Source organism: Callithrix jacchus, chromosome 8 (assembly GCF_049354715.1).
Source record: "Callithrix jacchus isolate 240 chromosome 8, calJac240_pri, whole genome shotgun sequence".
Taxonomy (NCBI): Eukaryota; Metazoa; Chordata; class Mammalia; order Primates; family Cebidae; genus Callithrix; species Callithrix jacchus.
The window spans coordinates 91,580,255-91,593,045 of NC_133509.1; the positions used below are offsets into that span (position 1 = coordinate 91,580,255).

General features: G+C 39.4%; 1 protein-coding gene across 6 annotated transcripts in view; it reads left to right on the forward strand.

The window, feature by feature from the left end:
* The window catches only part of LOC100894837 (uncharacterized), a 140,377-nt gene that overhangs the window by 101,971 nt on the left and 25,615 nt on the right, over positions 1–12,791 (forward strand). The window lies entirely within an intron of this gene.

The window sequence follows — 12,791 nt, forward strand, 5'->3', positions numbered from 1 at the left end:
AAGAATCACTTGAACCCAGGAGGCGGAGGTCGCAGTAAGTTGTGATCGTGCCATTGCACTCCAGCCTGGGTGACATAGTGAGACTGCATCTTAAAAAAAAGAGACAAACATTATAGCACTCACTGTACAAAAATATTTCTTTGTATCCTTATTCTATGTTTTTCTATTTTTAACTTTTTTTTTTTTTTAGATGGAGTCTTGCTCTGTTACCCAGGCTGGAGTGCAGTGGCGCCATCTTGGCTCACTGCAACCTCCACCTCCCAGGTTCAAGTAATTCTCCTGCCTCGCCCTCTCGAATAGCTGGGATTACAGGCATGCACCACCACACTTGGCTAATTTTTGTATCTTTCCGTAGAAAGAGTGTTTCTCTTTGTTGGCCAGGCTGGTCTTGAACTCCTGACCTCGTGATCCACCCACCTTGGCCTCCCAAAGTGCCAGAATTAAAAATAGGCTGTGCCTGGCCTATTTTTAAATGTTTTGACTTTTTTTTTTTTTTACTTTGTAAACATTTTTGTTAAAAACTAAGACACAAACATACTTAAACCTAAGTCAATACAAGGTCAGGATCATCAATATCACTGTCTCTCACCTCTATATCTTGTCCCACTGGAAAGTCTTTATGGACAATAACATTCTTGGAGCCGTCATCTCCTATGATAACAATGCCTTCTTCTGGAATCCCTGTTGAAGAACCTGCCTGAGGCTTACAGTTGAATTTTCTTTTTTAAGTAGACGGATTACATTCTAAAATAATAATTAAATAGTATAGAACATAGTATTTATGTAGTAGATACATAATCTGATATCAGAGTCATTTATTATCATGATCAAATATTACATACATAAATAATTGCACATGCTGTACTTTTACACAACTAGCAGTGCAGTAGGTTTGTTTACACCAGCATCACCGCAAATATGTAAGTAACATGCTGCACTACGACATCACGATGACTAAGACATCACTGAGTCATTGGAATTTTTCAGCTCGTCATAATCTTAAGGAACTATACTGTGGTCCGTCACTGACTGAAATGTTGTTACGTGATGCATAATTCTGTGTTTTGCAATTTTCCAGACAGTGCTACAAGTGCTTTGTTTTACTTATCTCATTTGAGCTTCAATAGGTATTATAGCTTTTTAGTGAGGAGATTGAGTCTTAGATAAATTAAAGGTCTTCCAAGGTCACATATCTAGTAACTGGGGAAGGAAGGTAAGACTTAAATCCAAGCAGTCTGACTTTGAGCCCATAGTCTTAGCCACTGTATTAAATTTCTCAGTACAGTATTGTGAAATAACAGCAATTTGGCTGGGCACGGTGGCCCACGCCTGTAATCCCAGCACTTTGGGAGGCTGAGGTGGGCAGATCACCTGAGGTCAGGAGTTCGAGACCAGCCTGGTCAACATGGCGAAACCCCGTCTCTACTAAAAATACAAAACTTAGCTGGGTATGGTGGTGGGTGCCTTAATTCCAGCTACTCTGGAGTCTGAGACAGGAGAATTGCTTGAACCCGGGAGATGGAGGTTGCAGTGAGCCGAGGTTGTGCCATTGCACTCCAATCTGGGTGACGAGCGAAATTCCGTCTCAAAAAAAAAAAAGGAAAAGAAAAGAAATAACAGCAATTAGCATTTGCTATGTGCTTCTAAAATACATAAACTGTTTTCACATGTTTTCTCTTATTCAGTGACCTGAGCTAATGTTATCATTATCCCTAATTTACAGATATGAAAACTGAGAGATGAAGTGATTTGTCAAAAGTAACGGTACCATTAAGTGGCTGACCTGGGAATTCAACTCAAATATTCTCAGTCCAACTTCTATATCTTCCCGACCCCCAGCTGCTGGTAGCTACCATGAAACAGTTTAAATATGGCCAGAGACCCACATTTATGGTTTTAGACATATAAAAAGAAATTCTATTTCAGAAGTCTCTAATAAAACAACTGCATTTAGTAGTTACTAATAAAGAATTCTACTATTCACTAATTATATTTTAGTTGTTACTAATAAAAAATTATACACGAGTTCTATTTTTTAAATTAATTAATTAATTAATCAATCTTTGAGACAGGGCCTCATTCTGCCACCCAGGCTGGAGTGTAGTGGCATGATCACAGATCACTGCAATCTCGACCTGCCAGGCTCAAGTTATCCTCCCACCTTGGCCTCCCAAGTTCCTAGGACCACAGGCATACAACACCACATCTGGCTAATTTTTAAAATATCTTTTTGTATAAATAGGGTCTCACTGTCTTGCCCAGGCTGGTCTTGAACTCCTGGCCTCAGAGGATCTGCCCACTTCAGCCTCCCAAGGTGCTGGGATTACATGTGTGAGCTACCATGCCTAGCCTATGAGTTCAAAATCTGGGGGGATGTTCCCCAAGCATCTTTGACTTTGGAAGGATATGACATTAACAAAATTTTCACTGGTAACTTTCACAAAGATTTTACAATCATTTGTTCAGGAAGCTCTATGATATATATTTGTTTTATATGTTGAAAGACATTTACTTATTATTGCTACACTAACTTATCTCTTCCTCTTCTCTTAGATATTTAGTCCTTAACAGGTGATGGCAGATGTCTCCAAAGTGTTTTTTCTTTTGACAAATTAAAATATATTATCAACATGATTCTGACAATTAGGATTTATGGGAGGAATGTAAAGAAAACAGTTTGGGTGCAGTAGCTCACTCTGTAATCTCAGCAGTTTGGGAGGCTGAGGTGGGCTGATTGCTTGAGCTCAGGAGTTCAAGACCAGTCCAACATGGCCAGACCCCATCTCTACAAAGAATACAAAAATTAGCCAGATGTAGCAGTGTGTTCTGGTAGTCCTGGCTACTGAGGAGGCTGAGGTGGGAGGATCACCTCAGACTGGGAGATTAGGCTGCAGCCGAGATCACACAACTGCACTCCAGCCTGGGCAACAGAGTGAGATGCTGTCTCCAAAAAGAAAAGGAAAAAGAAAACAGAGGAGAAGCGGTAAAAGTTGCAGAGGATGAGAAGATCCAGAGGCTTCACAGGAATGGCAGGAGATAGGCTCCAGGGCCATGGTTCCCAACCTTTTTGGCACCAGGGACTGGTTTCATAGAAGATAATTTTTCCACATATGGGGATAGGTTGGGGGCAATAGTTTCAGCATGAAACTTCTACTTCAGATCATCAGACTTTAGATTCTTAGAAGGAGTACACGACCTAGATCCCTGGCCTGCGTATTTCACAGTAAAGTTCATGCTCCTATGAGAATCTAATGCCACTGATCTGACAGGAGGTGGAGGTCAGGTGGTGAGCCTCACCTGCCACTCACCTCCTGTGCAGCCCAGTTCCCAACAGGACATGGACCTGTACTGTTCTGTGGCCCGGGGTTGCGGACCCCTGATCTAGAGGCTGCACTGAGGACTGGCAGGAGATAGGATGGAGAGAAATCTGTATCCATGTGCTAGAGGGTGGCTGATGGTAGTGACAACAGGAGAAAGGGTATCAATCAAAGGGAACACAGACTTGATGACTATGAGTTGTGGGACAAAGGTGAGGGCTTGATGAGGAGTTAGTAGATTAAAGAATATGTCAACCTTCTCTTCAGGGTAATGGATGAAGTGGTATACTCCACTGTGGGAGGCAAAAGGGAAGATTGATATTTTATATCACTGTAGGATGGTAGAGTAACTGTTCATGATATGGGGAGTAATTAGCCTTATAATAAGAGATCCAAAGAATAGCTGAAAATGACTTGGAAATCTTGAGGGATCAGAAACTGGATATGATTTAATACAGAAAAATTAACATGAAATAGAAAGATATTATACTTAGACATAATAAGGAAGTATTGCTATTGTCTAATCAAAAGTTTTACTTTTCAAAAAGCTTTTAAGGTTTATAAACATTTACCGGTCCATTTGATGTTCAGATTAATCCAAGACTCACCTTAGCACATGCTGATCTACCTGCCTGCTTATTTACCATACACACATTTCTCTCTTTTATGAACATGTGTAGCATTCATTTTCCATGCTACTCACTTGAACTTTGCCACACTTAGCTTCTTAGTTTCATGTTTACACATACACACCTGTAATCTCACCAGATAAGTGTGCATTTTTATTCAAAGGAACCTGTGTTCAGGAGTACCTGCTACAGGCTTTTTCCTAGAGCTGCAATGCTTAGTTTGGGGCTGACATATTTGTTACTCAGCTATTAATTGCTGAGTGATTATGTAGACTTTGGTTTAGGCTGTTTTCTTCTTCACAGCCAGCAAACATTGCAGTGAAAACCACATGGTACAATTTCTGGAAATTCGTGAGTTGTAATTAATTCACATTTTTACTTCTTGGTGAAAGACAATGAGCATCCCTTTTGAGTGAGAAATGTGATAAAAACTGGATTTTGAGGAAGCATCACCTCCCCCAAAGGGTAGGCTTCTTTTCTGAGATATCCTAGCTGCCAGGGTTGCTAAGGCAAACCTTTGCATATACAAATTTGGGTCAATGTGTTGACAGGATGTCAGATTTGTGTAGCTAAGGGAGCTTCAGCATGAATATTGAGCTGTATGCCACTCCATTGATGCCCAAATGGACCTGTAGGTGCCTATTTGTACCTGAGACTATTGGAGTGGAAAATAGAAGCCCTTCTTGTGAAAACCTAACCAAGGTCCACAATCCAGCCTTGACCAGCAGCAGTTGGTTTTCAGCACAACTGAAAAGTAAATTTGAAGAGATCTGAGTGATGGCGCACTGATTTCTTTTCATCATACAGCCTGTAATTGCATGTTGCAGTGATTTTTCCTCATAGACTTATTTGTGCATATAGGAGAAGTCTTCCCGGTGGCACGAATCAACAAAGAGTTGAGTAACGAGGAAGCAATTTGATCAGCTAATTTGGAGAAGCTGAGTCCTACAACTATTATCTAGTTCATCAAAACATGTAAATCTCAATGAAAACAATGAAATGTGTGACAATTCTGTTTTACCAGAAAAGTACTGTTTGAAATTATATTTTAGGGCTATGAAAATTTTACTTGGGATTGAACACAGTAAACTTCAGATGACTTTTATATTATTTAAGAAATAGAAGTGTGAATTAAATAGTGTTCGCCATAAGCACTTGTTTTAACTTCTTAATGTTCTGTTATATAACATTTTGTTACCAAGGATTCTACTAATTAGCGCTTCTTCGTAAGTATACTACAATGATAATTGATGTTATAACTGATCAATCATGACGATTTTCAGTCATTGAATGACCGTTTTAATTATCAAAGATTCAGTTGTACACAATTTTAGTTTTACTTGCTATTTTTTTAATTATTATTTTATATGAATTGTCAATCTCTTAGAAAACCATTAGCTAGATTATTTGAATAATATCCATATCCTCCAATCATGTAAGGTAATATAGTTTATTTTCTTTGCTCCAGTACGCACCTAGGGTATTTGAAACCTTGAGGAGATCATTTTTAAACACTTCCCGTGTCTTATACCACAAAACTATCTGCTGTAAAATTTATAAAATGAAAACAATAATAATAACAATGTCTAAAACAGAAATGTAAACCATGAATATTTTCTTTTACTGAGCTTTAAATTTATAATTGTTCAGGTAAAGGAAAATAAATAATTCTAAATAAATAGAGATTATAGTGCAAAAAATAGAAGAAAATGAATTAATAGTCTGTACTGTAAGTACGTTAGTGTATTTTTTGAGAAAAGGGAAAAATATTATATCTACATATCAGTCTGTTGCAGTAATAAATAATAATATAATGCATGCTTTTCACCTTGAGCTATAACTTCTGCAAATTTGTCAGTGACTTTGTCAAAATTGATATTTGCACACTTACATTGAGTAGGTAATATAGTCAGACTTATCTTTTCCCTTTGTTGATTAAAGAACACTTTTGACGGGGCTCAGTGGCTCACACCAGCAATCCCAGCACTTTGGGAGGCCAAGACAGGAGGATTGCTTAAGCTCAGGAGTTTAAAATTAGCAACACAACGAGTTTCTGTCTCAAAAAATAAACAAACAAACAAAACCCTAAAAAATTAAGAAACTTTAAATTAACTTTAGTTTTGAATATGTCTTTTATATGAAGCAAAATATAACAATAGGAAAGGTTTTAAACATGATTTTGGCAGAAATTCATAAGAATCCCATTTTACAATAAATCCCATGTCTTTGTTCCTTCAGGATCAATTCTAATGGCTTTTAAATGTTTCTGCAGTAGAAAAAAAATTATAAAAATTCCAAGTGAGCATTCAGGATGGTAGGACTGAAGTACCTCAAACTGTATTTTTTTGTCTTTATAATTGCTATGGTTTGAATGTTTTTCCCAAATTTCATATGTTGAAAAATTAATCCCCAAAGTCACATGTTGATGGTATTTGAAAGTAGGATCTTTGGGAGCTACCTAGGGTTAGCTCCCATCAAGGTTGGGACCCTATGATAGAATGGTGACTTTATAAGAAGAGAGAGAGCGGAGCTGTCATGCTATTGTCCTCTTGACATATGATGTCCTCTGTACATGCAGCACACAGGACCTCACTAGATGCCAGAAACCTGACGTTGGGCTTCCTAGCCTCCAGAATTGTAAGAAATAAATGTATTTTCTTTATAAGTTACCCAGTCTGTGGTATGCTGTTATAGCAACAGAAAATAAGCTAAGACAAAATATTGTTACCAGAAGTGGGGTTGTTACTATAACAAATATCTGAATTGTGGAAACGGCTTTAGAATTGGGTAATGAGTAGAGGCTGGAGGAATTTAGAGCAGCAGGCTAAAAATAAGCCTGTATTGCCATGAACAGAGCATTAAGGGTGATTCTGCTGATGGCTCAGAACAGAAGACCAGGGAAATTCTGGAACTTCTTAGAGATTACTTGAGTGGTCATGGCCAGAATGTTGAAAGATAGTAAAGGTCTCAGATGGAACTAAAGAACAAGGCATTGAAAAACTGAAGCAAAGACTATTAAAAAGTAGCAAAAAACTTGGCTGAAGTGTATCTGTGCTTTATGGAAGGCAGAATTTAAGAGTGAGAAATCAGACTGTTTAGCAGAAGAGCTATCTAAGCAGCAAAGCATTCAGGCTACTGCATAGCTACTTTTAACTGCTTACAGTAAAGTAGGAGAGAATATATATATACACATACACACAAACATGCAGCAAACAGGCCCTCACTAGATGCCAGCAACTATATATATCTATATATCTATATTTATATTTTTTCTTTTGAGATGGAGTCTAACTCTGTTGCTGAGGCTGGAGTTCAGTGTTGCTATCTTGGCTCACTGCAACCTCCACCTCCTGGGTTCAAGCAATTCCCCTGCCCCAGCCTCCCGATTAGCTAGGATTATAGGCATGCACCACCACTTCTGGCTAACTTTTGTATTTTTAGTAGAGATGGGTTTTTGCCATGTTGACCAGGCTAGTCTTGAACTCCTGACCTCAAGTGATCCACCTGCCTTGGTCTCCCAAAGTGCTAGGATTACAGGCGTGAGCCATGCCCTGCCAAGAAAAGAGATTATTTAAAGACAGAACTTATAATTCAAAAGAAAGCAGAGTGGAAAGACTTGAATAATTTGCACCCTGGCCACGTAATAGAGAATGAAAGTATTTTGAGCAGAGACATACTAGGGTGTGACCAAGCAACTGCTTGATATTAGTATGGGTAGAATAGAGCCAGAGGCTATTCATTAAGATAATGGCAGAGGAACCTGCAAGCATTTCAGAGATCTTTCAGGCTGCCCCTCCCATCACAGTCCTGGAGCTCTAGGAGGGCAAAATGGTTTCAGTGGACAGGTTACTGCCCAGTGCCACTTCCAGGCTCTGTTACCTGCATTTCATTGCAGTGCTTCTTGGCCACCTCAGCTGTGGCTCAAATGGCTCCAAGTGTGACTGCACCAGCCACTCCTGAAGGTACAGTTGTAAACCTTTACGTTATCTACCTGGTGCTAATTTTGCAGGTGCACAGAATGCAAGAACTGTGGAGGCATGGCTTCCTCCACTTAGATTTCAAAGGATGTCATAAACAGCTTGGGGACATAGGCAGGGACTTGCCACAGGGGCCGAGACACCACAGAATGCAACCCACTACAGCAATGCTTAGTGGAGCTGCAGGGGCAGGACCACAGGTAAAACCCTAGACTAGAGCTGCCAGTGTGCAGTGCCAGGCTTGGAGAATTCCATAAGACTTCAACCTGTGAAAACAGCTGCTTGAGTTGAGGCCAGCAAAGCCATAAGGGTGGTGCTGCCGAGGATCTGAAAGTCTAAACCCGCAGTGTTTCTAGGAGGTGGCATATGGAAGAGAAGCGTTTAGCCTAAAGTTGTTTTCCCTTTGGGGTTTTAGAATTACTTAAGGCTAGTTATTCCTTTTTTTCTTTTCTCTTTCTCCCTTTTGGAATGGGAATGTCTATGCTATGCCTGTCCCACCATTAAATTTTGGAAGTAGATAACTTGTTTTGATTTCACAGGCTCATAGCTGGAGGAAATTTGCCATGGGATGAATTGTGCCTTGAGTCTCACCCATGTCTGATTAGAATGAGATTCTGGACTTTGGATTTTTGAACTGGTTCTGGAATGATTTAAGATTTGGGGATATTGGAATGGAATAAATGTATTCTGCATGCAAGAAAGGCATACATTTCAGGGGCCAAGGGCTGAATGCTGTGGTTTGAATGTGTTTCCCAAAATTCATGTGTTGGAAACTTAATCCTCAAATTCATATGTGGATGGTATTTGGAGGTAGGGCCTTTGGAAGGTAATTAGTGTGGGGCTCCTGTGATGGGACCGGAGGCTTTATAAGAAGAGAAAGGAGACTTGAACTGGCAAGCTCTAGATCTCTCACCATGTGATGCCTTCTGCTATATTATGATGCAGCAAAAAAGGCCCTCACCAGATGCTAGCACCTTGATATTGGACTTCCCAGCCTATAGAACTTCAATAAATGAATTCCTTTTCTTTATAAATTACCCAGTCTATAGTATTCTGTTATAGCTAACAAAAAACAAAGACCACAATCATTGTGCTCCCACTGTTCATTTAAAATCTATTGTTTATGTGCAAGAATATATCCTATCACTGAGATGAAAGACAACCTGTACCGAAAACAAACTCGATGGCTCTGAATTCTTATAAGCTGACTCTCAAAATGAACTTGTGTAGCTGAGTCCATACATGCTGGGGACAATGTACCTGACAGTTTTCTGAACTTCCATGTAGATTCTGTATTCTATAAAGCCTAAGAAATAAAAATGTGCAAACTTGATTTCACAGGCTCATACCTGGGGGGAATTTGCCAACTATATTATTAAATATTAATAATATAATTGAAGTGTACAACTACATTACTAAAACTTAACAGTAACCGCAGATATTGTTTAGAACTTAGACAAATAATATTATTGTCGAGAGTATTATTTTATTCCTGACACTGTTTAGAATGATCAACAGCTGGTGATGATACAAAAAAGCAGATTTATTTATTTTTTTTTGAGATGGAGTCTCACTCTGTTACCCAGGCTGGAGTGCAGTGGCTCAATCTGGACTCATTCCAACCTCCACCTCCCAGTGATTCTTGTGCCTCAGCTTCTCAAGTAGCTGGGACTAGAGGCATGAGCCAGCACACCCTACTGATTTTTATATTTTTCATAGAGACAGGGTTTCACCATGTTGGCCAGGTTGGTCTCGAACTCCTGGCCTCATATGATCCGCCTGCCTCGGCCTCCCAAAGTACTGGGATTACAGGTGTGAGCCATCAAGCCTGGCAAAAGCAGACTGTTTTGAAGTTGGTTTTAATATTAATTTTCTGCTCCCTGAAGACAGTGTCTCATTGCTTGTATGGAAGGGTCAACTGTTCCCCAGCATGCCCACTCCCTCCACCTTGAATCCACCACTGCTTTGCTTTATAAAGTTCTATTTCAATATTATACTAGGTACTTTGGAGTGTAGTTTTCAGAAATCTATTTTTTTTTACAGTGTATTTTTTTTTCTATTGTGCCTCTTCTTAGCATATCAGAAAGCTTACCTTTGTTTAGTATTTCCAAATTATTAATTGTCATTCAGGAAGCTGTATGCTGTTTGATGAGAGCTAGACCTATAGATAAATGCTGATTTGTATTTAGCATGTATTTGTACAATTGTTTAAAAGGAATAATGGCTTTTAAAAAGTAAGAATGAAAGAGATTAAACAGAAGACTGTGGCAGCATTCCCAACAATTTTTTTTTTATATCTGTTTGTATTTGCCAATCATAGAAACTACCTTATCGTACCCTATCTCTTTCATGGAGGCACGAAGTAAGAATCCTTCACAAGAGAGCTCTCTTTTTCTTGTTTCTTCATCCCAGTAAATAAGGATACATGGATATTTTTTTTGACATTTATCAGTTTTTTTTTTTTTCTAGCTGGTACCCGAAACAGTGCCCAGCCAGCATGAAACTATGCATGGGTCTTTTTTTATTTGACACCATTGTATTTTTTTCCCTCCATAAAATTAATTCCTGTATAGAGTTTGAATGGGGTTCAAAAAAAATCAATTAGCTTTTACTTGGAAAATCTTTTCCTGTCTTATATAGAATAATGATTTTTTTTCATCTGTCAAGGGGGTTATTAATAAATGTCACCAGTGGGGTTAGAACATTCTCTGGTGTTTGCTTTAGGGGAACAAGGGGATTGTCGGAAATCCTAGCCAAACTGAACCATAATTAGAGAGAAAATGTTAGCAATTAGAACTATACGTTAGGCTTTAATTTACTACCACGGAAAAGTCAAGGGTGGCATTTCTATTCCATTTTTAGGTGCAGCCAGATGGATTGCTCATTACAGGGTAATTTTCACCGACCCTCTGCACTTCTCAGGGTAACAGAGCAGCTAAGAGTACTGTGGAACTCAGTGGCTCAGATTTTATTTTATTTTTTATGGGGGTGGAGAGTAGGGTAGGAGGTTGAGCAGTTATCAATTTCCTACATAGTCATTAACATTATTGCAAATCTTTGTACATGCTGAATAATTTTAGGCCAAGAAAGCAGTTTGGTAACATAAGTACATTAATATAATTTACTTTTCTACCTTGCCCTGCATGTGTTGGTTATACTAGCATATTTTAGCAATCTTCACACTTTAAAGTTTCCCTCTTCCATGTTTCTACTTTTGGATTTTCCTAGTAACCAAAACGAACATTTTAAGTTGCTGTTAAGAAAAGAAACTACACACAATGTCTCAAAACCAAAGTAATATAGCTGTAATCTAATTCTAATCTAATTCCAGGAAAACTTTGGAGGCCACGAGGTGATATATTTTTGATGATGTGGGATACACCTTATAATTTTTTCTTTTTATCTCACAATCAAATGCCATTTCTTAGTTACATGTCTTATCTGATTAAATAAAATGAATTTGGTGCCAACATTGTAATGATCATTTAAGATAAGTGTATTTACTTAGGGTTGCAACATTTGCATGGAGGAAATAAATCTTCTACTTACTTTATATTATGAGTCAGAATCAGTCACAGTTTCCTTTGCTTATGAAAATATAGTTGCAAATGCCTTTACTATATTTTATTTATTGAGATAAAATATAAAGAACATAAAATTTACCATTTTAAGGCCGGGCGCGGTGGCTCACGCCTATAATCCCAGCACTTTGGGAGGCCGAGGCGGGTGGATCACGAGGTCAAGAGATCGAGACCATCCTGGTCAACAAGGTGAAACCCCGTCTCTACTAAAAATACAAAAATTAGCTGGGCATGGTGGTGCGTGCCTGTAGTCCCAACTACTTGGGAGGCTGAGGCAGGAGAATTGCTTGAACCCAGGAGGTGGAGGTTGCGGTGAGCTGAGATTGTGCCATTGCACTCCAGTCTGGGTAACAACAGCGAAACTGTGTCTCAAAAAAAAATTTACCATTTTAACCGTTTTTAGGTATACAATTCAGTGGTATTAGTACAGTCACATTGCTGTGCAAACATCATCACCATCCATCTTCAGAACTTTTTCATCTTCCCAAACTGAAATGTTGTACCCATTAAACAATAACTCCCCATTCTCCCCGTCTCCTTAGGGAAGTGCCAGGTAAAACAGGAATCATACAATATGTGGCCTTTAGTGCCTGGTTTATTTTACTTGCATAATGTCACCAGGGTTTATCTATGTTGTCAGTATTGCCTTCCCTTTTCATGCTAAATAATATTTTATTACGTATGTATCATAAAGGGAAGGTTCCTCCCTCCCTCCCTCCCTCCCTCCCTCCCTCTCCCTCTCCTTCTCCCTCTCCTTTCATTTATTTTCTCTCTCCCTTTCTTTGCCTGCCTGCCTGTCTCCTTCCCTCCCTCCCTCCCTCCCTCCCTCCCTCCCTCCCTCCCTCCCTCCTTCCTTCCTTCCTTCCTTCCTTCCTTCCTTCCTTCCTTCCTTCCTTCCTTCCTTCCTTTACAGAGTTTCGCTCTTGTCACCCAGGCTGGAGTGCGATGGTGCCATCTCGGCTCACTGCGACTTCTGCCTCCCGGGGTCAAGCAATTCTCTTGCCTCAGTCTCCCAAGTAGCTGGGATTACAGATGTGTGCCACCATATCTGGCTAATTTTGTATTTTTAGCAGACACAGGGTTTCACCATGCTGGTTAGGCTGGTCTCGAACTCCTGACCTTGATTGATCTGCCCACCTCAGCCTCCCAAAGTGCTAGGATTACAGGCGTGACCCACTCTTTATTTTATTTTATTTTAGAGACTGAGATTCGCTCTTGTTGCCCAGGCTGGAGTACAATGGCATGATCTTGGCTCACTGCAACCTCTGCCTCCTGGGTTCAAGCGAG